The sequence below is a fragment of the Callorhinchus milii genome, unplaced genomic scaffold (genome assembly GCF_018977255.1).
Source record: "Callorhinchus milii isolate IMCB2004 unplaced genomic scaffold, IMCB_Cmil_1.0 Scaffold88, whole genome shotgun sequence".
In the NCBI taxonomy this organism is placed as follows: Eukaryota; Metazoa; Chordata; class Chondrichthyes; order Chimaeriformes; family Callorhinchidae; genus Callorhinchus; species Callorhinchus milii.
The window spans coordinates 24414-47211 of NW_024704829.1; the positions used below are offsets into that span (position 1 = coordinate 24414).

A 22798-nucleotide genomic window follows, 5' to 3' on the forward strand; every position below is an offset into this window, starting at 1 on the left:
GTGATTGATTAATTTACTTTTCTTATGAGAAAATGACCTTTGGAACCTCCTCCCGACGTGAAACGCGCTCTATAAATGTAATCTTGTTGTTGATGAAAAGCAACGCGAGTTGCTCATTCCCATTGGCCTCTCGGATTCTCTGCGTGCACTTCAATGACAGCTCAATTCTCTTTTGGATCTCTTATTTTTGCGAGGATTATGGCTCCCCAGTCTGTTCCCTGATGGTCTAGTGGTAGGATTTGTCGCTCTCACCGCCGCGGCCCGGGTTCCATTGCCGGTCAGGGTAGCGTCTCATTTTATTTTTCCGATTCGAACCCAAATTTGCTGGTGGACAAAAAACAAGCAGATATGTCCTGCAATCGTGGCTGCGCACAGCGCCAATAATAATAATAATACTTGCATTTGATATAGCCCCATATAGCGTCTTCGAGACGTGTCAAAACTCTTCACATAATATAATTTAAAGTAAGATGACTGTCCATTTTTGGGGTAAATGATCTATTTTATTCAAATCAAAGCTGTCGATAACCGTTTTCTTTATTAAAGACACAAATCAGGGTAATCAGCTCATACAATATCCGGAATTGGTTTCAGAACAAATTAATTTAGTTAAAATTTGATTTTTTAACCACACTTCAACTGAACTGCTGAGTATATAGTTTCTCCTGAGCAAGTGGGTATCCGGCAGGTTATACCTCTACCTCAAATTATGCTGCAAGCAGCAGATTGATTAAATAACTGAATAACGTTTCTGTCTGTTGTGCAGAAAATGCACCACAGTATGTCAGTCCCAAGTTTGCTTACCGTATATCAGTAATCAGAGCTTCCTGTGACTCATTCAGTAAGTCAGGCCGTTGGCTCAGTAGGTTAGAGCGCGGTGCTAATAACGCCAAGGTCGCGGGTTCAATCCCCGTACGGACCATAATTTTAATTGCTGCCCATTACGTTACATTAGCAGCAGTGGTGCTGCCAACAGCAACAATAATAAACCTGGCATTTGTTAAACAACAACAACAAGATTCCATGTATACAGCGCCTTTCACGTCAGGAGGACGTCCCAAGGCGCTGTACAGTGGTGTCAGGACCCGAGCATTGGGGGAAATGGTCAGGGGAGGGAAGGGAGGGAGCGAGGAAGGGGTAGAGAGTCGAGAGGGGAGCTGAAGGCACAGTCAAAGAGAAAGACCGGCCTTGTACGAGGAAAGGGAGGAAGCGGCGAAGGCTTCAGGGGATAGAGTTCCAGAGCCTCGGGGCTGAGAGACTGAAGGGCTCGGCCACTGATGGTTAAAGCACCTTATCATGTCTTCAAGGTGTCTCAAGGTGCATCACAGAATATACAGTAAAGTGAATTTATTGGATGTTTTCTGGCCGAAAAGCAGCAGGTAGTAACAATAGCAGGCCACAAACATTTGTGTATCAATGTGACTGATTCATTACTATTGTTGCTTTTATTATTGTTATTATTGAAAGGATCATTACCCCATGAATTCGTCAATCGACAACGGACTGTGTTCTTATTTATTAACCTTCTAACACTGACACTAATCTTCCCTCTCAAGGTTGCTGGTTTTATTGCTTGTGTTCATTCGTACATGGATATGTTATTATTTTCGCCACCGTGATCATTGTTATCGTAACAATAATAATAAATAACAGAATATCTGATCAAGCTTAATAATGTAGCTAAATATATTCACTGGCCAATTGGTAAACAATTTGACATTGATGTAAAGTTCAACTCGCATCAACATCAGTCAGTGAATGTCATACAATTAAACAACTTTACAATAATCTGTGGTTACATTGATAATAATAAATAAATCGTTGCATTTGATACAGATACATTAAGTTACATACAGACAGGTCAATCAGCTGTAACAGTCCAGATATCAACATGAATAGGTAATTAGAATTGACATGCAGTGTGATTTGCTGTAAATATCCCAAGTAATTTCTATATGAAAAATAAGGAGCTGGAAAAAATCTGGAAATATATCGTTCTACTCGTTCGATGCAGACGTAGGTGGCAATGTAAAACAAATGTTGCTGTTATCATCGGTGCAACGGGTAGTATTAATACAACTATTCAATGCGACTTGACGACATAAACGGTGATATCAACCAACTGCAAAAAGTGGCTGTTTTTTGGAAACTAATAGATACAGTGTTAGACAAAGCAATACAGATTCAGATATAAAAAGTGACTGCGTTTTTGGTGTGGCTAACCCATTACCATGTATAATAAGTATTAAAGAAACGATGAACTTTTTTATTCTAGATAATAGAATATTTATCACGACTTTTTGGTCACCCTATTTACGGAATGCCTGTATCCCTGAATCCTATATCTCTAGGACTGTGTTTGTGACAATGAATGGACATCAAATTTAATCGAGAGTGTGTGTCTCTGCTAACCTCCAGCTTCCATAACATCACTTGTAATCATCACTGCATTTGGCATAGGATATTATTCAAAGAGTCTATTGTGAGTTTGAATATTAATAATTGTTTCATTTGATACAGTGTCTTATCACAAGTTCGAGACTTCTAAAAACGCTTCGCTGAATATAGTGCAAAGGGTGTGGATTGTGTAGTTTCTGGGAGAAAAGACACTTGGGTCAAAAGAACCCCCAATATTTTCTGATTGACACAAAACAATAACAACGTGGATTAATTTGGAAACAAACACTAAAATGATCTCCCCGTCGGGGAATTGAACCCCGGTCTCCCGCGTGACAGGCGGGGATACTAACCACTATACTAACGAGGATTCACATGGAAGTATGTACTTTAATTCCACCCTGAACACAAGTGATGAAAGGTTAGAGAGAGAGGGTGTGCCAACTATTGTAGGGAAATTTTCATTCAACGAGTTGTTCGGTTCTGCAATGTATTACCTGAAAGGCTCGTGAAAGCCGATTCAACAATAACTTTTCAGAGAGAAGTAGATGGTTATTTAGGGAGGACAGACTGCAGGGCTATGGAGAGAAAGTGGGAAGCGGGATTGAGTTGGATTGCTCTTTTCGGAGCCGGCGCAGACATTGTGGGACGAATGGCATCTTTCTGTGCTGTATGTTACTATTATTCTATGACAAAACATTGTTCCTGCGACTCAAGTGAATTCCGTTGTTACTGTCTTGTTGAAGCCAATGAGGTAATTTGAACATTTGGTCCCGTTTCATCTCAAGTTGTTAGAAAATTAGCGAAGAGAATACATTAAAGTGAAAACAGTGACAGAATGAAGCAATTTATTGCACATAATATATAATCCTGTTTACAATGATGATCAGCTTAGAGTTTGCCAATCACAGTAAAGCAGTGGCCAAACTTTCTATTTTTCAACAGCAACAACTTGCATTTCACACAAGGCAACAGAGTTTGAGGGTTAGACGTCGAGCTCCAGGAGAGGACTGGCGGTGAGGACATGAAAATGGGAAAGCTTAACACATATCTACAGCAATAGCCTCCTGTGGGCACTGTGGCACTAGGCACCAATAGGCAGTGCAACACATGCACAGTCTCTCGACTAATCTCCCTTCGGCAGTACAAAACCCACAGTCTCTACACTAACCTTCCGTGGGCACCATCTTGCTGTGGGCAGTATGTCGCACACAACAACAACAAGAACAAGATTCCATTTATAAAGCACCTTTCATGTCAGGAGGACGTCCCAAGGCGCTGCACAGTTGGGTCAGGACCCGAGCAGGGGGGGAAATGGTCAGGGTGAGGGGAGGGAAGGGAGGGAGCGAGGAGGGGGAAGAGAGTCGAAAGGGGAGCTGAAGGCTCGGTCAAAGAGAAAGATTTTGAGACCGGCCTTGAAGGAGGAGAGGGAGGAAGCGGCGAAGGCACTGGGGGATGGAGTTCCAGAGCCTGGGGGCTGAGAGGCTGAAGGCCCGACCACCGATGGTAGGGCGATTGGGGCGGGGGACGTGGAGCAGACCGGAGCCGGAGAAACGGAGGGTATGGGCAGGTAGGTAGGGGGATAGTAGGTCAGAGAGGTAGGAGGGTGCAAGGCAAGGCAAGGCCGTGGATGGCCTTATAGGTGAGGATGAGGATCTTGAAATCAATCCTCTGGGGGATGGGGAGCCAGTCACTTCATTGATTTCCTGTGCCAGTTTAACACAGTCTTTTTATTGGCCTCGTCTGGGCGGTTTGCCAGACACAGATACTACATTGACCTCCTGTGGGCAGTCTAACAGATACAGTCACTCCTAGCCTCCTGTGGGCAGTATAGTAGGCATAGACAGAACACTAGGCTCCTTACGGCAGTCTTCACATATAGTCTCTAAACTAGGCCCCTCTTTGCAGTTTAACACACATAGCCACTGTACGACGCTGCTTTGGGGAATGCAACGCACAGTAACTACACCAGCCTATTATTATGGAGTCCTGTAACATATTGGCAAGAGCGCACGCCTCATTAGCGAGAGGACACGTGTTTGATTCTCAGATTGGCAAAATCTTAGAAAAATTCCATTAATCCACCAAACCGACTCTGTTTATTAACAGTAAGTAGGAGCCAGTTTTCAATTTCATACTTCAGGGTTAAAAATCCCTTGAAATAGACATGTCTCGAAATTATGATAAGGCATTGTGTCAAACGCAAGGATCCTTGGACAGAGTGAGGCCACAGGAGATGTGAGGACTGGACAATTCCCTGTGTCCATTTCCTGGATCCTTGTGAGGAGAGTCAGAAAGACTGCTATAGAGAGGGAAAGACAAACAGGGAGAGAGACAGAGTGAGAAAGAGAGAGAGAGGGAGAAAGAGAGAGAGAGAAACAAACAAACACAGGGAAGGACAGTGTTAGCTGAGGGCAGCAGATGGGCAGAGACATAGAAGGAAGCAAACTGTTGGCTGAGGGCAGGAGTTGGGCAGATCTGTGTATATGAGGAAACCAGAACGATAGCGAGGTGCTGGGGTGTGAAAGCATGTGATGCTGCTGACCTGGAAAGCAGGAGCAACGGCAACAACAACTTGCACTGATATAGCGCCGTACACACAGTGTCGAGTCTCAGGCGAGCAGGTGGAGCCGAGGTGTGATGTGGGGCAATGGGAGGGCGCTGCTTGTGGTGGGTGAGGATTATGGGGTGGAGATTAGGAGGAGTTGGACATTGTGAAAGATGGAAATGTTGAGACCAGCGAGAAGTGCATTTGAGCAGTCGATTCACGACGAGATATGGTAACATTTTAGTGAAGCGCATAACCAATAGCGATTTGTGAAAATCTTACCACATCCTGATCGACCACATTGAGATAACTGATTAAACAGACGATTGAATTACAACCACTGATCGTTTATTCAGACAACATAGTCCATGTGTGTGGCTCTGAGGATGAAAACAGACTGAGGTATGGAACCGAAATGTTAGCCATTCCTCCTGCTCGCTTTCCTCACCCGAGAGTTTGGATTTCATTCCTGTGTCTCATATGAATATTTAAAATATAACATACAATTGAAATTACAAATCAACTGAGACAAACTTTTGGGCTTGTCCATTCAATGACACAATGCTTCACCACCCGAGATTCTCAATGATTGAACAATCAACTGAGATAATTTTGTGGATATCACTATCTTTTTCAAACCGCTGAAAAATCGTTAATCAAACATTAATGACTTGTTTAAAACCAGCAAAATGGGTGACAGAAAGTGACATTATTGGAACACAAGGTGACGCCTGGATTTCAATCAGAATCTCTAGATCTGCAGCCTCATGAGCAACCGATGAGATACATTTTCTCTGTGTGTGGAAATTTGCTGAGAAGTTCATATATCTACAATAGTATAAATGGTCAACATAAGCAAACGCATATTTAATTACCGTCCGGAAAAAAATAACCTCAGAGAAAAACCATTAAGTCAAACTGGAAGACAACATCGATTGGTGAGTTTCAGCCCAACGGACACTCACTGCAATGGTAACACAGAGGGAATTCCTCCGCCACTGTCTGCCATGCTTACAATTAATTCAGCTCTCGACACACAGATTATTTGAAAGCTATATTGATATGTCAGCATAGTTCACAGCAGTGATTAAATACCATTTGATTTTTTTAAAAGTTCGTGAGCATTTAATAAGTTTCCTGGCTGGACACGCGAGCAAAGACGGCGGTGGACGGTGGGGAGGGTTGATGTGCGCGTTGGGTGGAGGGGGAGGGGAGGATGACCGAAAGCGCCATCAAATAGGTTAATTTGAGGCTTTTTGAAAAACGTAGGATCTCTGAGTTGGTTTCGCACAGTGAGGCGGATATTGGTGTTGGGTGGGGGTTTGGGGGTGGGGTGGAGGAGGCGGGCGGTATATAAAGCTATCGGCGTTTGTTGATGAATGGTATGGTTGGGTCAGTTGGCTTGAGGGAGATGGCGGAGGAAGGGCCGTGTGAGGCAATGAGGGCATTTGAAATTGAAGGCATGGTCGACGACGATGGCTTTCAGACCTGACTTGAAGCAGGTGAGGCAGAGGCCATATGGGATAGAGTTCCAGAAATGGGGCAGAAATGCTGAATGCCCGACTGCCCACAGTGGGGCGGGAAATGCGGGGGACCTAAAGCGGACCGGTGTCCGACGAGCGGAGGCAGCAGACATTCTTCTTTGCGGTTACGAAGTCAGAGACATTGGGGGAACAAGACTGTAGTGGTGTCTTGAAGGATTGAAAAGCTTTTTCTCTGCGTACCTCGCGTTGTTTCCATATAGCTGGCCTGATCTCTGTATTAAAGCCTGGTCTGTCTGTAGCATGACTGGCCTTTGTATAACAGACCTGATCTCAGTTTGACGGCCTGGTCACTTTACAGCAGGTCTTGTTCTCTGTATCGATGGCCTCGTCCATGTATAATTGGCCTGGTATCTGTGTAAAAGGCCTGGTCTATATGGATAACAGGCTTGGTCTCTACATAACAACCTGGTCTTGTACAAGAGACCTGGTCTCGTTATAACTAGCCTGATATGTGTATAAAAAACAGGTATCAACACAAGATCCCTGGTTTCTGCATAACTTGTCTGCTCTCGTAAAATAGACCTGGTCATTGTGTGGATAGTCTAATGTCTGCATACTAGCGCAGTTCTCTATTCAACGGCTCTGGTCACTTAAACAGGTCTGATCTCTGTGTAGCTGGCATGGATTCTTTATAAAAGGGCTGTTCACAAAAGCTCAGGTCTCTGAACAACAGGCCTGGTCTCTATACACAATGTCTGGTCACTGTATAACTGGCCGGATATCTATACAACAGCTCTGGTCTCCGTACAACAGCTCTGATCTCTATAACTGGCATTGTCTGTATATAATTGCCTGCTTTCTGTATAAGGGGCAGATTATAACGGGCAGGTCTCTGTATAACAGCTTGGACTCTGTATCACAACTGATTCTCTGTATAGCAGTCTGCTGTTTGTATAACAGGTCTTGTCTATTATTATGAGCCAAGTAGATTGGGCTATCGTTGCCGTGCCCTGGAGCATTGTGGATCTGCTTGCATCGTATGCGGCTCACAGATTGTGGACAAATTACTGCCTCAAGCGTTTCACAAATTAGAAGTTATCTTTAATTCAAAACATAAACTCAAACCTTTACAACTATTGTGCCCAGGTGAACAGCAAGAAGAGGATCAGGAAAACAATATGGTAATGTTAGGCAGCTGAGCGGTGGTTATAGTCAGGAAGTAAATCCATTCCCAACTAATAATCACACCTGATTCCAATATTGTGGACAAAAACCTATACTTCTCTCTTTTCATTCCGTTTTCTACCTGCAGCTGTTGACAGTCCATGGCAGCATATTTCTATCCAATCTACTGCTGCCTATGGCTGGTGTACATTATGTGCTTTTGTCAGGGTGGCTGAGCGGTCTAAGGCGCTGCGTTCAAGTCGCAATCTCTATTGGAGGCGTGAGTTCCAATCCAACTTCTAACATAATTAACGTTTTTAACCCACTTGAAAGACAGCCAATTTTAGCCTGTTTTCAACTGTAACAAATAAATAATTAAATTAATACATTTGTTTAAAAATAAAACACTGAGAGGAAACACAATTTCACATTGCACTTTTGAGGTGAATAAACACTTTCTTGTTTGCTTGCACATTAGTGCAACAAATCAAGCCAACACCCAACCCAAATATAACTAATTTGTTCCTAGTGCAAGTCATAGTCGTTAGGTCTCATGAACGTCTTATATCTTGGGCCTCTGGCCTCCTCAACAACAACAAAATATTGAATTGAGAGAGCGCCTTTCACGTCGGGAGAATGTCCCAAGGCGCTGGACAGTTGGGTCGGGAAGCGAGCAGGGGGGAAATGGTCAGGGTCAGGGGAGGGAAGGGAGGGAGCGAGCAGGGGGTAGAGAGTCAAGAGGGGAGCTGACGGCACGGTTGAAGAGAAAGGTCTTGACACCGGCCTTGAAGGAGGAAAGGGTGGAAGGAAGGCGAACTCACTGGGGGACGGAGTTCCAGAGCTTAGGGGTTGAGAGGCTGAAAGCCCGGCCGCTGATGGTAAGGCGGTTAGGGCGGGAGATGTGGAGAAGTCTGGAGCCAGAGGAACGGAGGGTACGGCAGGTAGGTAGGGGGATAGTAGGTCAGAGAGGTAGGAGGGAGCAAGGCCATGAATGGCCTTGAAGGTGAGGATGAGGATCTTAAATTCGATCCTCTGGGGAATGGGAAACCAGTGAAGGAGAGCGAGGGCGAGAGTTGGAGTGTTGTGGTCGTGAAGCCTTTTGCGGGACAGTACACGCGCTGCCGAGTTCTGAATGATCTGCAGTATGGAGGGAGGTACAGTGAAGGCCGATGAGGAGAGAGTTCCCGTAGTCCACCTTGACGTGATCAAGACGTGGACCAGTGTTTCAGCAGCGTGTGGGGTGAGGGAGTGCCGTAGTCTGGATATATTCCAGAGGTGATGGAAGGTGCTGCCAGTTGTATCACGGATATGAGGAAGAAAGGACAGCTCAGGATCGAACAGAACACTAAGGTTCCTGATGGCTTTGAGAGGTGGAGAGTGCAGCCTTGGATGCTGATGCTGTCAGTGCCTGAGGTGTGGAAGCGCTGACATGAGCCAATGGATGGTCTTGGTTTTGCTCAACCACCTCGGCCTATCAGTCAGGGCTTCAGAATCAATACACAACCGAGGCGTCAGGTTCAACTCACAGCTGTCCTTCAGAGCAAAGTCATAAAAACTTGTTTTTTTTTTTACTTATGAATAGCGGCCGTTCATTCGGGAACAATTCTCAAAACTCTTTTTATCACAAGAGCGAAAGATTTCATTCTGCACAATATTTTGTTATGTGTGTTTCTAGTGGAGTTTATATAAAATATTTTCATGGTCTATGCGTGGAACACATTATCTACGTGTATTGATAATGTGTTGAAATCTTTCCACAAACTCAAGGAAAATGCAGAATATAATGTTAACATTCAGGCTGGCAAGAGGTTGTCCATGATATTTCGCAGTTTAGACCTGCATTATTCAACAAAAACAATTAATATTTCTATGTCTCCTTTTACCAGAACAGCAATGTGGTTTGAAATAAAGATGGAAATAATGGATACCCGATTGAAGGGAAGGTTGAAAAAAGCTGTCAAAATGCCATGTGATCTTACGTTTTATAAATAGTGGTACAGCTAATAAAATCAAAGAGTTTAAAAACTGAGGAACTGAGACATTTTCATTGGAACAAAGAAGATTCAGAGTGACCTGATAGATAATCGTGACATTAAGAGGAATTTTGATGGATTCTCACTGCCCCAAAATCACTTTCACACATCAAACACCTTCACTTCCCCTCCTGCCCCCAACCCCCCAACCCCACCTCACCACCACACCCCCCTCCAATATTTGTGGTGTACCCAACGGCTCCATTCTTGACACCCCCCCCCCACCGCCCCTCCTCTTCCTCATTTATATGCTCCCTCTTGGCCAAGTCATTTGCAGACATGGGGTAAGCTTTCATATGTATGAGGTTGAGACGCATACGTACTTCTCCTCCAGCTGCGATTGCACGTTCGCGGATTTTGTCTCGGTTTATCAACTAGACACCAGGGCCTGGATGAGTGAAAACGTCCTACAACTCAATGTTGACAAGGTGGAAGCCATATTTGTTAGTTCCCGTCAATATCTTCTATCTTGCGGCTCTGACCTACTCAAGCTCCTCGGCCTGTCACTCAACGTTTCCGAATCAATATACAACCAAGGCGTCAGGTTTAACTCACAGCTGTTTTTCCTTCCCTACATACTGGACCGACATCCCTCACCTCTTCTACATTTCTTGCATATGAGCGTACCTCACATCAGAAACAGATAAAGCACTTGGCCTTGCGTTCATTGCCTTCCGGCTCGACTTTTCAAATACCATCCTTGGCGGTCTCACCGACCATGCACAGGATCCAACTTATACAAAACTCCACCGCCCGCATACTCTCCCGTAGTAAACTCCATACCCCAGTCACACCAGTAGTAGACAGGCTCCACTGGTTTCCTATCGCCGAGCGGATCGATTTTAAGTTCCTCACACTTGTTTTCAAATCCCTTTATGCCCTGGCACCTTCCTATCGCCATCTCCTTCATACTCAAACCACATACCTCTGCCTCTGCTCGACTGGCTCCTGCATTCGGCAGTTTCATCGTGGTGGCCTGCATTCAACCACGAGGCCCCAAAATTCTGGAATATTCTTCCTCTGTCTTTCTTTCGCCTTGCTTCCGTATCTTCAGGTCACGCCTCAAGACCTTCCGAGAAGACTGTGCTTATAGTCAACACACGCTCCACGAGGCTCAGTGTCGTGTTCCACCAATAACCTCACGTAAGATGACATGAGGATGGTGGAGGGAGCAGGGAGTAATAATCTATTTTTTGAAAAATGATGATAATTTGCTTACTCCATCCATGAATGTTAAATACAATTGGCTTTCGTGGTTCACGCAAACAATATGCTTTCAATTCGCTTTTCTGTAAATTCTGTGAAGTAATTTGATAAGTCTCAATCACATGCTTAGGCGCTATATTAGTCCAAGGATTATTTAATAATTATATCTTTCTGGGCCAGAGGCAAAATTAGTGATGAAAAGTGGTGCATGCATTTGCAATAAATTTATAGAATAGTATCCCATTGATATAGCGCCTTATCGTTTTTTTTAGGAGTCTCGAAAAGACAGGGGGAGCAATGGCCTTGCCTCTCCACACACCCCGAACAGCTAATCCCTAATCATAGAATCATAGAATCGTCCAGCACAAAAAAAGGCCATTCGCCCCTTTGAGTCTGTGCCGTCTCTTTGAGAAGAGCAATGTATTGTCAATCCCACTCCCCAGCACCTTCCCCAAAACCGTGCTACCGGTCTTCCTCAAATACCCGTCCACCGCATTTTTAAGAGTAGTTATCGTATCGGCCTCCATCGGCCTTTCAGGCAATGCCTTCCAGATTTGAGCAACTCGCTGCGTGAAAAAGTTTCTTCTCACTACCCCTCTGCTTCTTTTAGAGACTATTATAATTCTGTGACCTCAAGTCACGGACATACCCACCAGTGGAAACATCTTTTGCCTTTCTAACTTGTTGAATCCTCTCATGATTTTTAAGACCTCTATTGGGTCTCCTCGTAACCTTCTCTGCTCCAATGAGATTAATCCCGGCCTCTCTAGCCTTTCCTCATAATCAAGTCCCTCATTCCTGGTACCATCCTCGTAAATCTCCTCTGCACCCTTTCCAATGCTTTAACATCCTTCCTATCGTTTGGTGCCCAGAACTGGGCGCAGTATTCTAACTGAGGCATAACCAGTGTTTCATATCGGTTAATCATAACCTCGTGACTCTTGTACTCTATGCTCCTATTTATCAACCTGTCCGCTTCCTCCGCTCAGTGGTTGCCGGTCTTTTACTTGTACCCCGAACTGGCCGACCCCAGCATCGGCGGTAGATTCCTTAGCCTTTCTACGCCCATCCTCTCGAACTCCATCCAACATTCGCTTCAAATCTCTTAATTTCTTGTCTCGTTTAAGGCACGCCGCAAGTTCTGCCTCTTCGACCGTGCCTCTGGCCAGCATCATCCCCTCTCTCAACCATCCCCCCTTAACCCCAAAACCCCGCCCGGATCCTAATCCCTGACTGTTCAGTGACTTCATACATCCTCCTGTCGTGAAATACGCTTTACAAATAATCCTGTATTGTATCAGGGAAAAGGATAAGAAGATGACTTTAAGGTTAGGTCAAATATCGAACCCAAACTCTGACGCAAACACTGGACTGCCGTTTAATACGAATGTACAAGTATCAGTTATTTGTCGGAGACGTTAACCCGACGACCCGTAAAAGAGAAATTATAAGTGACCAAATAAATTTAAATGCTGAATCCATGGCTGTTTGTGGGACGTTGCTGTGCACAATTGGATGAGTTTGTTAGCCCACAAAATACAGTTACTGCACATTACATTATATCATGTGAAGCATTTGGTGACATGCTCTGGATGTTTACGTTGCTTTAGCAAAGGCAAACATTGTTATTAGTAATTTTGTTGTTGTTTTTATGTCTTCCTGTTTGTAGTTTAGATTGCAGTATTTGTGCTATACAACTTAGTTGAAAGAAGGAATGATTTCCTTACTGTCGTAACTAAACTTGATATGATTCGGAAACCGACTCCAAAATGTTTTAAGTTAGTTGCGGTTTGGATATGTGAAACAATACCACAGTATTTTTGATTGGGAAAGTTATCAGTATATCAGATCAAATGGTTACATACTAAAAAGTAAAGCATTAAACTTTCGCGCATTGCAGACGTTTTTTTAAAGAGAAAAACGATTTACAATTATCGTCGGGATCAAAATAATGTGAAATAATTATTTTTGTTTTTCTTATTTTCGTGTGCGGTTGTACTGATTTAACTGCCACATGTCACAGATTAACGATCACTGATTTAATTGTTCAACAGATTGTCACTAATTGCAGCTTGTGAGACCTGCACATCTCACTGGGAATTCTTCCAGCAGTTTAAATAAAGCTCTTTTCAGACGACTGACTGACAGTTTCATTGGCATCCGCGCTGCCTGCACCAGCATTTCTGTCTCGCAGAAAATGCATCGACAGGAATTTGTGCTTCCAGTAACCTACATTTACTATCCCATTCTCGCAGCCCTTCAGGTCCCCAGTAAGTGGTTATAGCCGAGCAACCTTGAGATAATTATGTAGTGATTCTGATAACGGAACACATACATACATTGATCAGTGGCGTTTTCCAGGACCTTTCAGCCTGGCTAAGTTGGTAGTGGTGGGGTTTCACTGTGATGTAGAAAGCTGCAATCGTTCTGAGGAGGGGTTCACCTGAACTCATAATTTGCCTGTCAGGTGGACATCAAACCTCACTTGATAATATTCAAGTTAACAGGCAGCTCTGACTTCGGTTTGATAACTCTTAAGAAGGAAGGTATCACCGTCAATGCTGCGGCTCCAGCAGCACTGGATTGGAAAGTCATCTTTGGAAACCACAACCCTCTGCCTCAGAGGCCAACAGTGCAGAGACATAACTGTGGAGGACAAGCACTGGTGCTGAGAACTGGAGGAGGTGACGCAGAGAGCGAGGGAGGGGTGACATGGTGAAGTTATCCGGAGGAGCTGAAAATATAACACAACCATTTGTAGTTTACTGGTGCCAATTAAATCAAAACTGGTTGTCAGCCTGGCTCAATGGGCAGCAAACTCACATGTATTTCAGAAATGTGCGGGTTCAAGCTGCAAGTGAGGAATTGAAACTGCAAAGCCGACATTATCCAAAGCAATATGTGGACTGCACTGCTGGCGACGAAATCCTTCCCATGATCGGCTCTGTTAAAATTCCATTTAATTTGCACAGTGACAACCTGAATGGCAATACACCTGGTTTATAAACATTGAAATTCAAGTTGTTTAACCTGTATTCTCTCTTTGTCTTCTAGTAAACCTAGTGGCCATCGTGATTCTGTACAGAGGAAAGTGCGGTCTCTCCAAATGCATTACTCACTACCTGGTGGCCATGGCAGCGGCAGATCTGATGGTGGTGATATTTGATGTGATATGTTATCGCACTGGTTACCTTTACTTTGCCACCACGGAGCTGAATATCACCCCGGTTTGCCGCGTCAATATAGTCCTCATTAAGGCCTCCACAGATTCCTCTGTGTGGTTCACAGTCGCTTTCACCTTCGATCGCTTCACAGCCATTTGTTGCCAAAAGCTGAAAGCAATGTTTTGCACTGAACAAATGGCGGTCAAAGTGATTGGCACATTCTTTATCATAAACTGTTTGAAGAGCATTGGGGATTACTTTATGTTCGGTCCTAGATACGTAATTAACAAAGTTTCTTGGGGCTGCGTCCACACTGAAAGCTTTCACTTGTTGCTTGGATGGAAAATCTATGCCTACATTATATACATGTGGAATCCTTTGCTCCCATTCCTGTTGATTCTGCTATTGAATGCTTTGACTGTGAGACACATACTGGTGAGCAGCAAAGTCCGTATAAGACTCCGGGCTACCAACCACGACATAAAGCGAAAGGATCCGGAGATGGAGAGCCGCAAGAAGTCCATTATTTTACTCTTTGCGGTTTCAGGCAGTTTTATTCTCCTCTGGATGACTTACGTCGTCAATGGCATATACGGCCGAATCACGAAAAACTACTATTACACAGGCTTTGATGATCCGCTGTTCATCACACAAGAAGTGGGGGTTATGCTCCAGCTTTTCAGCTGTGGCACAAACACGTGCATTTATGCGGTGAGCCAGAGGAAGTTCAGAGAGGAGCTGAAAAATGGTATTCTTTTCCCATTTGCTCAATTTCTAAAACTAATAGCCAAGGTAAAACGTTGAAATAAATCTGTTGTGCAGTTTCCTATGACTTACATTGATTATTACACAATTACACCCAGCACTGTCATATGAGCAATCGGCGATTCAAAACCAAATTATACATATATAATATGCAGTTATATATGTATTTGAAATACAATAATGTTATCTGTAAAAGTAAACTAATCAGATCAATACCAGTATACCACAGATGTATTATATGCTTCACTGAATAAAATCACGAAAATGAATTAAATTTCAAATGAGAAGCTAGTCCTGCAACAGAAAGTCAATATCGTAGCGTTAACACTTTTAACATAAAGACATCGACATGTTCACAAAACTGACAGGTTATTGACAGTTTGTGAATATTCATTAAGATGCAAGAGCGCAGTAAGAGTGGGGTAGAATCATATGCTGACAGCAATTTTAACAAAATATCTTAACTAGGTGTATATATAAGCAAATTAGAGGTAATACTTAAAACATCAACATTTTTTGGAAGTATATTCTCATTTTCATTTCAAGTCTATTTGATCCTACTGGAAAAATTGCTTTGAATACTCAAGAGCCCTAGATTGTACAATAAGTTTTGAAATTATTTGCTTTTCTGTGTAATAAGCAATTTGACGAAACACATTTTGAAGGAATGATTATATTTTAACAAATAGTGTTGATCATGCTTTAAAGTAACCTCTGAACGACGCTACAGGAGCATTTCAGAAACGTAAACTATTTCAGTGCTGTTACTCAATCAAGCCAATTTGGAAACATGAGCGTCTTGAGCAGCAGGACGCTTGAATTGCTTTGGATTTTATGTTTTTTCAAGGTAAGCTTAACAAAAATACTTTACCTCTTCTGATCAATTTCCAGAGGAATTATTGATAAGCGGAGGCTGCAAACCTAAACAGAACTTTAATTCCAGAGCTTCTATATTTCAAATCATCCACTGTTAGATAGAACCATGCATCAGTTAAACGAAACATTCATCTAACTCTCAATGGTCAACCCATCAATCTGTCTGTCTTTCACATTGAGTCTACACAGCCGCTGTCGCATCGATCCATAACAACCTACAAACAACACAAAAACAACTCCATCCATGCCTCAACCCAAACTATCTATCCTTCCGATCAACCGGCTGCTCTTGAAATGAATTAGAAATGGAACGTTACAATGAGACAAGTGATGAGGAGCAGAGACTCTTTTGTGTAAAATGGTCCAAGGCCTAACTATCTGTGAGAACATACACACTAAATCTCTGAGAATATCTTGCTTTAAAATGTACAATGCTCCTGTGGAAAATCAAGTTTGGGAAGTAGATTTTTCTGTCCTGTCTTCAATTCACAACAATGCAATCTGATGATGCGACATTTCCAATTAAAAAATGTGTTTATTGGAATAATCGCCAGTTGATGCTCCATTTCATGATTCAGCTTGTTTCAATGTGATTTGTCTATTCAAATGGCACTGACGTGTCTCTCAGACAGTGAGAGAAAGATTCACATCTGATCACTGTTGCTTGGTGGCGCCCTATAATGATTACACAAACGCGGTTTTCATCTGCAGATCCACAGGAAACGACTCATTGCACAGAGCACAGGTTTCTGAATATTGCAGATGACGTGTGAATCATTGTAACGATATATTTGTTGTTTATCCAAAAAAATCCATATTAAGATAACATATCATCATAATCCGTGTATTTGATATAGCACTTTCCACGTCTTCTCGTCGTCTCAAAACGCTTCACCAGAATATACTATAAAGTAAAGGCCTCCCGACGTGAAAGGCGCGCTATAAATGGAATCTTTTTGGTGTTGTTGTTGTGTTGTTGTAAACTGACTGTATATTCGTAGGCGAAACTCAGTGACTGATTGCGCACAGCAGGTCACATACACTCAGTCCCAGATTGAAGTGAACACTTTTTTTTATTATCGAGGGATTATATCAGGCGTGTGGAGTGAACTTGCCCAAGGTTTCGCCCTGTCGGCAATTGAACCCACATCTCTCGCTTGTGATGTGAGTGCTCTGCAAGAAATAAACAGAAAATCTGATCAATAAAGACTGAAGAATGACCTGGTGCAAATCCTTAATATTATCGGTGTGGGGTGGGAGGGGGGGCTTCATAAAAATAGGGTTTTTTAAAGTAGAAAAAATATTTCCAATGACCGATAAATCAATGACTTAAAGCTTTAATTTAGACAGTTGACAATTGAGCAAATGGCGAAGTTGGATGATTTTTATTCTGTAAAGTGGGTTGGAAATGGAATGGCCTGACGAGTGCAATGATTGTGACATAAACCATATTAATATGCAAAAGAGAGCCAGAGACATAGCTAAAAGGGGGTCAACTACAGGGCAAGTAAATGGGATCAAAATTATGTCTCTTAAAAGAACCTGGAGACACCAGTGGAGCAAATTACCTTTACTCTGCTGTAAGTGCCTTTTTTTCTATGATCAAGGGAATAATAGACAATACATTAATGTCCATATATAATATAATAATCATTTTATTTTATACAGCGCCTTGCAGTGCCGAAAAATGTCTTAATCGCTTCACATGATTCACAGCAGAATTTAATGACTGTACTTTCCAGGCAAATGCTTCACAGCCATGAAGTGTGTAATAATCAGTTTCACATGGTCGCAGTTTAGCCTCTGACACAGAGATTGTGTGTACACATCGACATTTTGAATTGGTACTTATAAGTAAGATGAAACTACATCTTGCATCATGAATGCAATTAGTTCTAGACATATGAACAAACAAAGTAATGTATTCAATTGAGAATTGCACAAGTAATTCTCGGATTAAATTTGTTATTGTGAATTGAAACAAGATACATAAAAATTACATTAAAAAGTTAACGTAGAATAAAATAAAAACAGAAAGAAAGGAACAATATCATTGAAAACATTTCACAGGAAGTACAAGAAGAACAAATAGACCAACAAAAAACAAGTACACTTTTGTAGTGCCCTTCACGTCGGAAAGACGTCCAAGGGCGCTGGAGAGTCAGGTATCTTGCATCTATCATTTGTTTCTATGAAGCTATATTCACGCGGGTTTGTGCATGGAATTGTGTAATGTAAAAACAGTTAACATTCACACATTTGAACATATAATATTGAGAACCGAGGAAGGGGTATTTGCCAAGTGCATTGGAAAGTGAAAGGTAAATAAGAACGTGGTGAAAGAGGAAGGAATTAATACGGACCATGAAAACGATGTGTGAGCGAGCGATGCCTGTTTTCACAAACAATAACAACAACAATATTCATTAACAAATCGCTCCTCACCTAAAGCTTGAGGTTACTCTGAGACTGAGTTACAGAGAATGGGCAGGCAGATTGTCCGAAATCCCGATCACTGATGTTGGGACAGGTAAGGTGGAATCATAAATAATGGCGAGGCTTGATGGGTGATGAGAGCAGCTGGGTAATTGTTGGTTAAAGAGGTCACAGTGGTAAATTCAGAGAGGAATATGAGTGTATTGAACGTGAGGAATAGGTTCTTGAAATCAATTTGCTGGGGTTTGGAGAACAAATGGGGACAGCAAAGTTGCAGTCACAGGCTTGTGGAGCCTTGTGTGCAAAAGCACATAATCTGTAAAGTTCTGTTTTGTCTTTATATAACATGGAGAAACAGGATAATCCGGCGAGAAAATTCTTGTTGTGACCATGCATGGTTATGTTAAATGCAAGAATGTAAGTTGTGACAACGGGAAAGAGAGGTCATGGCAGACGAGGATTTTATTTCGGAGGTGGGGAAAAAGCAGATTGTTTTTTTGGGGTTGTTCAGCTTAAACTACAATTTGGATTCAAGGAAAACACACTCTCCAAAGTTGATTGAAGAGTGGGGTGTGGTTACTCGCTCAGTGGGTAACATATCTCAGCATCGAATGAGTGTGAGGATTGTCATCGTATTGCTTTCATCTCATATACATATCCTTTTCCATTGAGCAGTGATCCTGCTAGTCAATGTTCTAGCGTTTCAGCAAGAGCTGCTTAAATCTCTGTGGGTGTAATGCAGTCCTCACTATGGCAGAGCTGAAATAGAAGAAGTAACATGCAGTCAGGTAAGGCCCCTAAGAAAAAATAATAAAGTATTAATTATGGATAGTTCATTTATCTGCTGGATACATTGTATGATAGAGTTTTTACAGGAGTTGAGGAGAGAATGTATTTTAGCAATTTGTGTAGCATTCGTTTCCCTCCCTCTACAGGACCTTTATAATTGAAGTAGCACCCCTCAACCTACTTATTGGCTGGGCCTACAAATACGTGCCATGACAAGCTACGAATTTCCCTATCTAGCCAACATTGCTCGGCTTCACCACACTCTCTCACCACAGACCACTGAGACCTTCAGCCACATTTCCATCACATACTGGATTCGACGACGCAAACACATGCTTTTTGGCCTCCACATAATCCTCTCGTGCCAGACTGCATCTCACCCAGAACTCTACAAACCGTGTCCTCCAAGGCTCCCATTGCTCCACTGGCTCATCACTCAGAGGATACAGTTCAATAGCCTGGTCCTCACGTTCAATGTCCTCCACGGCTTGCTCCCCCTTCTCTGAGAACAACTTACCCCTGCTAATTTATTTACTCTTTTCGTTTAAGTGAGCTACAGCCTGCTTCACCTCCCATAACTTACCCACCCCATTACTGGTGGGAGGTCATTCAGCTTCTTTGCCGCCACCCTCTGTAACTTCATACCACTACCACTCAATGGGGCCTTCTTTCTTGGCTCTTTTCAAACCCATCTCAATATATTCCTCTTCAACCGTTCCTTCGATCAGACTAATCAAGTTTTTCTACAAGTTATTTAATCTTTCTGCCAGGTCCCCCTTGTTACCGCAAGCACTGATTTGATTCTGATTTTTCTCATGTGGTACTTTATCAGATCCTTTCTGGAATCGAAATGCACTATATCCACTATATTTCACTTGTCTGTTTCTGCTGCATTCTAAATAATACATTAAGTTTGGTCAGCATTAAATTTATTTCAAAATCCATGATATCTCATGCTAACATATGCCCTCTCCAGATATCATAATAGTAAAAGATTATTACTCAACCGTTGGGGAGGCAGCAGCAGATGAACATTGAATTCATTCACAAAAGGTACGATCTGTAGCTGACAATGTGGCTGAGGAAGCGAGGCGAAGGGACTGTGAGATGGAGTTCCAGAGTATAGGGGCAAGGAGACTCAAAGCTCGGCCACCGTTGTTAGGGCGGGTCTGAGGGGAGATATTGAGCGGGCCGAAGCCCGCTGAAGGAGGGATTGGGTATGTTGTTAGGCAGTTAGCAGGTCTGAAAGATAGGAGGTGCAAAGTCCATGGATGTGCTTGAAAGTGAGGACGGGGATCTTCAGTACGGTCCTCTAAGGGATGGGGAGCCAGTGGAGTGGGGCAACGGTGGGAGAAATGTGGTCACAGAGCGTTTTGCGCGAGACTAAACGAGTTGTGGAGCTTTGGATGATCTGCAACATTGAGAAGGAAAGATTTGGGAAGGCCGATGATGAGGGAATTTCCGTGATGGAGCCTTGATGTGAAAAATGCGTTGGTAAGGGTTTCAGCAGCTTGAGAGGTCAGGCTGTGGCGGCGACTTGCAATATTGTGGAGGTGGTGATAGGCAGTGCCGGTCATGACACGGATGCGTGGGAGAAAGGACAGTTCAATGTTCAACAAGTTACCCTGTTTCCTGACTGGCTTAGTGAGGCTGAGTGTGCAGCCGTGCTGCTGATGCTGCCAGTTCCCCAGATGTGGAGCCACTGGAGTAAGCCAACAAGGAGGGCTGCGGTCTGGTGACGTGCAGCTGGAGAAAGCTGTCACTCATCCAGGACTGGAGGGCGGACAGGCAGTTGGTCAGGACGCCAGCATTCCCGGTGTTCTGAGTGGTGGTAGAGAGATAGAGTAGGATGTCAATCGCAGATACGTAGAAATTTACCGCCTGTCTACGGTTCTTTTTATCAAGGATGAGCATGTCGAGGTTGAAGGGGAGGCGACCCAGGACAGAGGCCCGAGGAACACTGCAGGAGAAGTTGTGGGGGCTGGAGAAGAAGCGATTTACTGCGACGAAGTGGAGGCGGTGTGAAATGTAACAGAAACCGTTAAGGACAGAACCTTGATGGTTGACGTAGGAGGAGAGGCGGTGGTGGAGAATTGAATGACAAACCTTGTCAAATGCAGCGGAGAGTTCAAGGAGGCAGACGGAGCCCTGGTTGAACATGGTCAGAATGTCGTTTGTGACCTTAACCAGAGCAGTTTCCGTGCTGCGGACAGCACGGAAACCCGATTGGAGGGGCTGGGAGGAGACAAAAGAGCAAAGTTTGGAGGCAACAAACGCCTTGGAAAGGAAATGGAGGTTTGGATGAGCCGGTAGCTGGACAGGTGTGATGGGACAAGGGAAGGTTTCTTCATCATGGGGGTGATAGTGGCTGTTTTGATAGGAGATGGAACAGTGCCACATGACAGGCAGATGTGGATGATGTTGGCGAGTAGTGGGACAAGGAGGTGGAGCTGGTATTCAAGGAGAGTCGTGGGGAATATTCCAGTGAGCAGGTGTTGGGTTTCATAGTGGATATGGCGGTGAAGGCAGAGGAGGATCTCAGATGTTCAAATGTCTAGAAGGGGATAAGGGTAATGGTTGGAGTGTGGGGTGGGGTTAGGGAGGGTGTTGAAGTTTGGAGAGCAACAGCAGCTGAGCTGATTCCCTCGAATTTGGACTAGAGGAAGTCGAGGATTTTCTTGCAGTGAGTTTCAGAGGAAATAATCTCCAGACGTGGTGAAGTGCAGGGGAAGCCGTTGCAGCTTTGTTGGCAGAGGAGCCAGTTGGTGGTGAAGAACAAGAGCCTGGGGTTTCCTTTCGCCTCCAGGATTAACCTCTATTAGAAAGATGATTTGGCTGAGGCGAGAGCAAAGCAGTAGATCATGTTGAGGTCCAGCCAGAAATTGCGGTGAACGTTAGGCTAGATTTAAGCGAAGTGCATTCGGCAGACCGCACCTCGCCCTTAAGCGAGCGGAGATGGCTGGTGAACCAGGTTGAGGATTGGGAATAGGAGGAAATTCGGGAGCTAAGGGGGGAAGGTTGTCGAGTATGGAGGAAAGATTGCTGTGGACAAGAGAATGCGCGGCGTGTGGGTTGGTGCGACAAGTGGGCCAGAGGAGGAAGAGTTCAGAGAACTCCAGGGCAGCGGGCAGGGATTGCGGAGAGATCTTCTTCCACGGACGGTTGAAGATGATGCTAGGTATGGAGGCATAGGGGGAGGAATAGGAGATGTGGGTCAGAGATGGTCTTGTCACTGATGTTGACAGCCGAGAAGCTGAGGCCCATGATGATCACCAGGTCGAACGGATGACCGTGGATCCATTTAGCGGAGTGGATGTGGAGGGACAGGCTGTGAGAGTATAGGAGAGAGGAGAATTCTGAGGAGGTGGAGCAGCAGGCGGTGATGTGGAGGTTGAAATGGCCGAGGGTGATGAGGCGGTCATAGCAGAGGCAGAGGATGCAAGGAGGGTGGGGATGTAAAAGATGAATGTGGGGGGAGATTTGGGGGGCGGTGAAGTAAGAGGATTTTTATAGAGAGTTGGGAGCGATGGCAGAGGGTAAGGTTTTCGAAATAGTGGAATGAGCCAATGGACTGGGAGAAAGGACAAGTGACGCCATGTATACAGGGCCACCCCGCTGCTACGATGGTTGGGCATCGTGATAGGTGTACCGGGTGGTGTGGCCTTATTGAGGGGGAAGGTGTCACCTGAGCTGTTCCAGGTTTCAGTGAGTGACATAATGTCAACATCTTCATCGTTGATGAGTTCATTCACGGCCATGGTATTGTTGGAGATGAGGCTGACATTTTGATGGGAATGCGGGCAGGACAGTTGTCAGAAGGATGTGTGGGATGGGAGGGGATAGCGAGTTTGTTGGCAGGCAGGGTGGGGATGCGGATGAGGGAAGAGACGTTAGCCCCTGGGGTCTGCGTCCGCTGTTGCTGCTGCTGGACAGCTA

At 44.0% G+C, this 22798-nt stretch overlaps 2 non-coding genes across 2 annotated transcripts; one reads left to right on the forward strand and one right to left on the reverse strand.

Moving 5' to 3' along the window:
- The first annotated feature begins 849 nt into the window (after positions 1 to 849).
- trnai-aau lies at positions 850 to 922 on the forward strand. Its single transcript has one exon. It is a non-coding gene; the product is annotated as a tRNA-Ile (tRNA).
- A 1773-nt stretch (positions 923 to 2695) lies between these two features.
- Positions 2696 to 2767, reverse strand: trnad-guc. Its single transcript has one exon. It is a non-coding gene; the product is annotated as a tRNA-Asp (tRNA).
- Positions 2768 to 22798: the final 20031 nt, after the last annotated feature.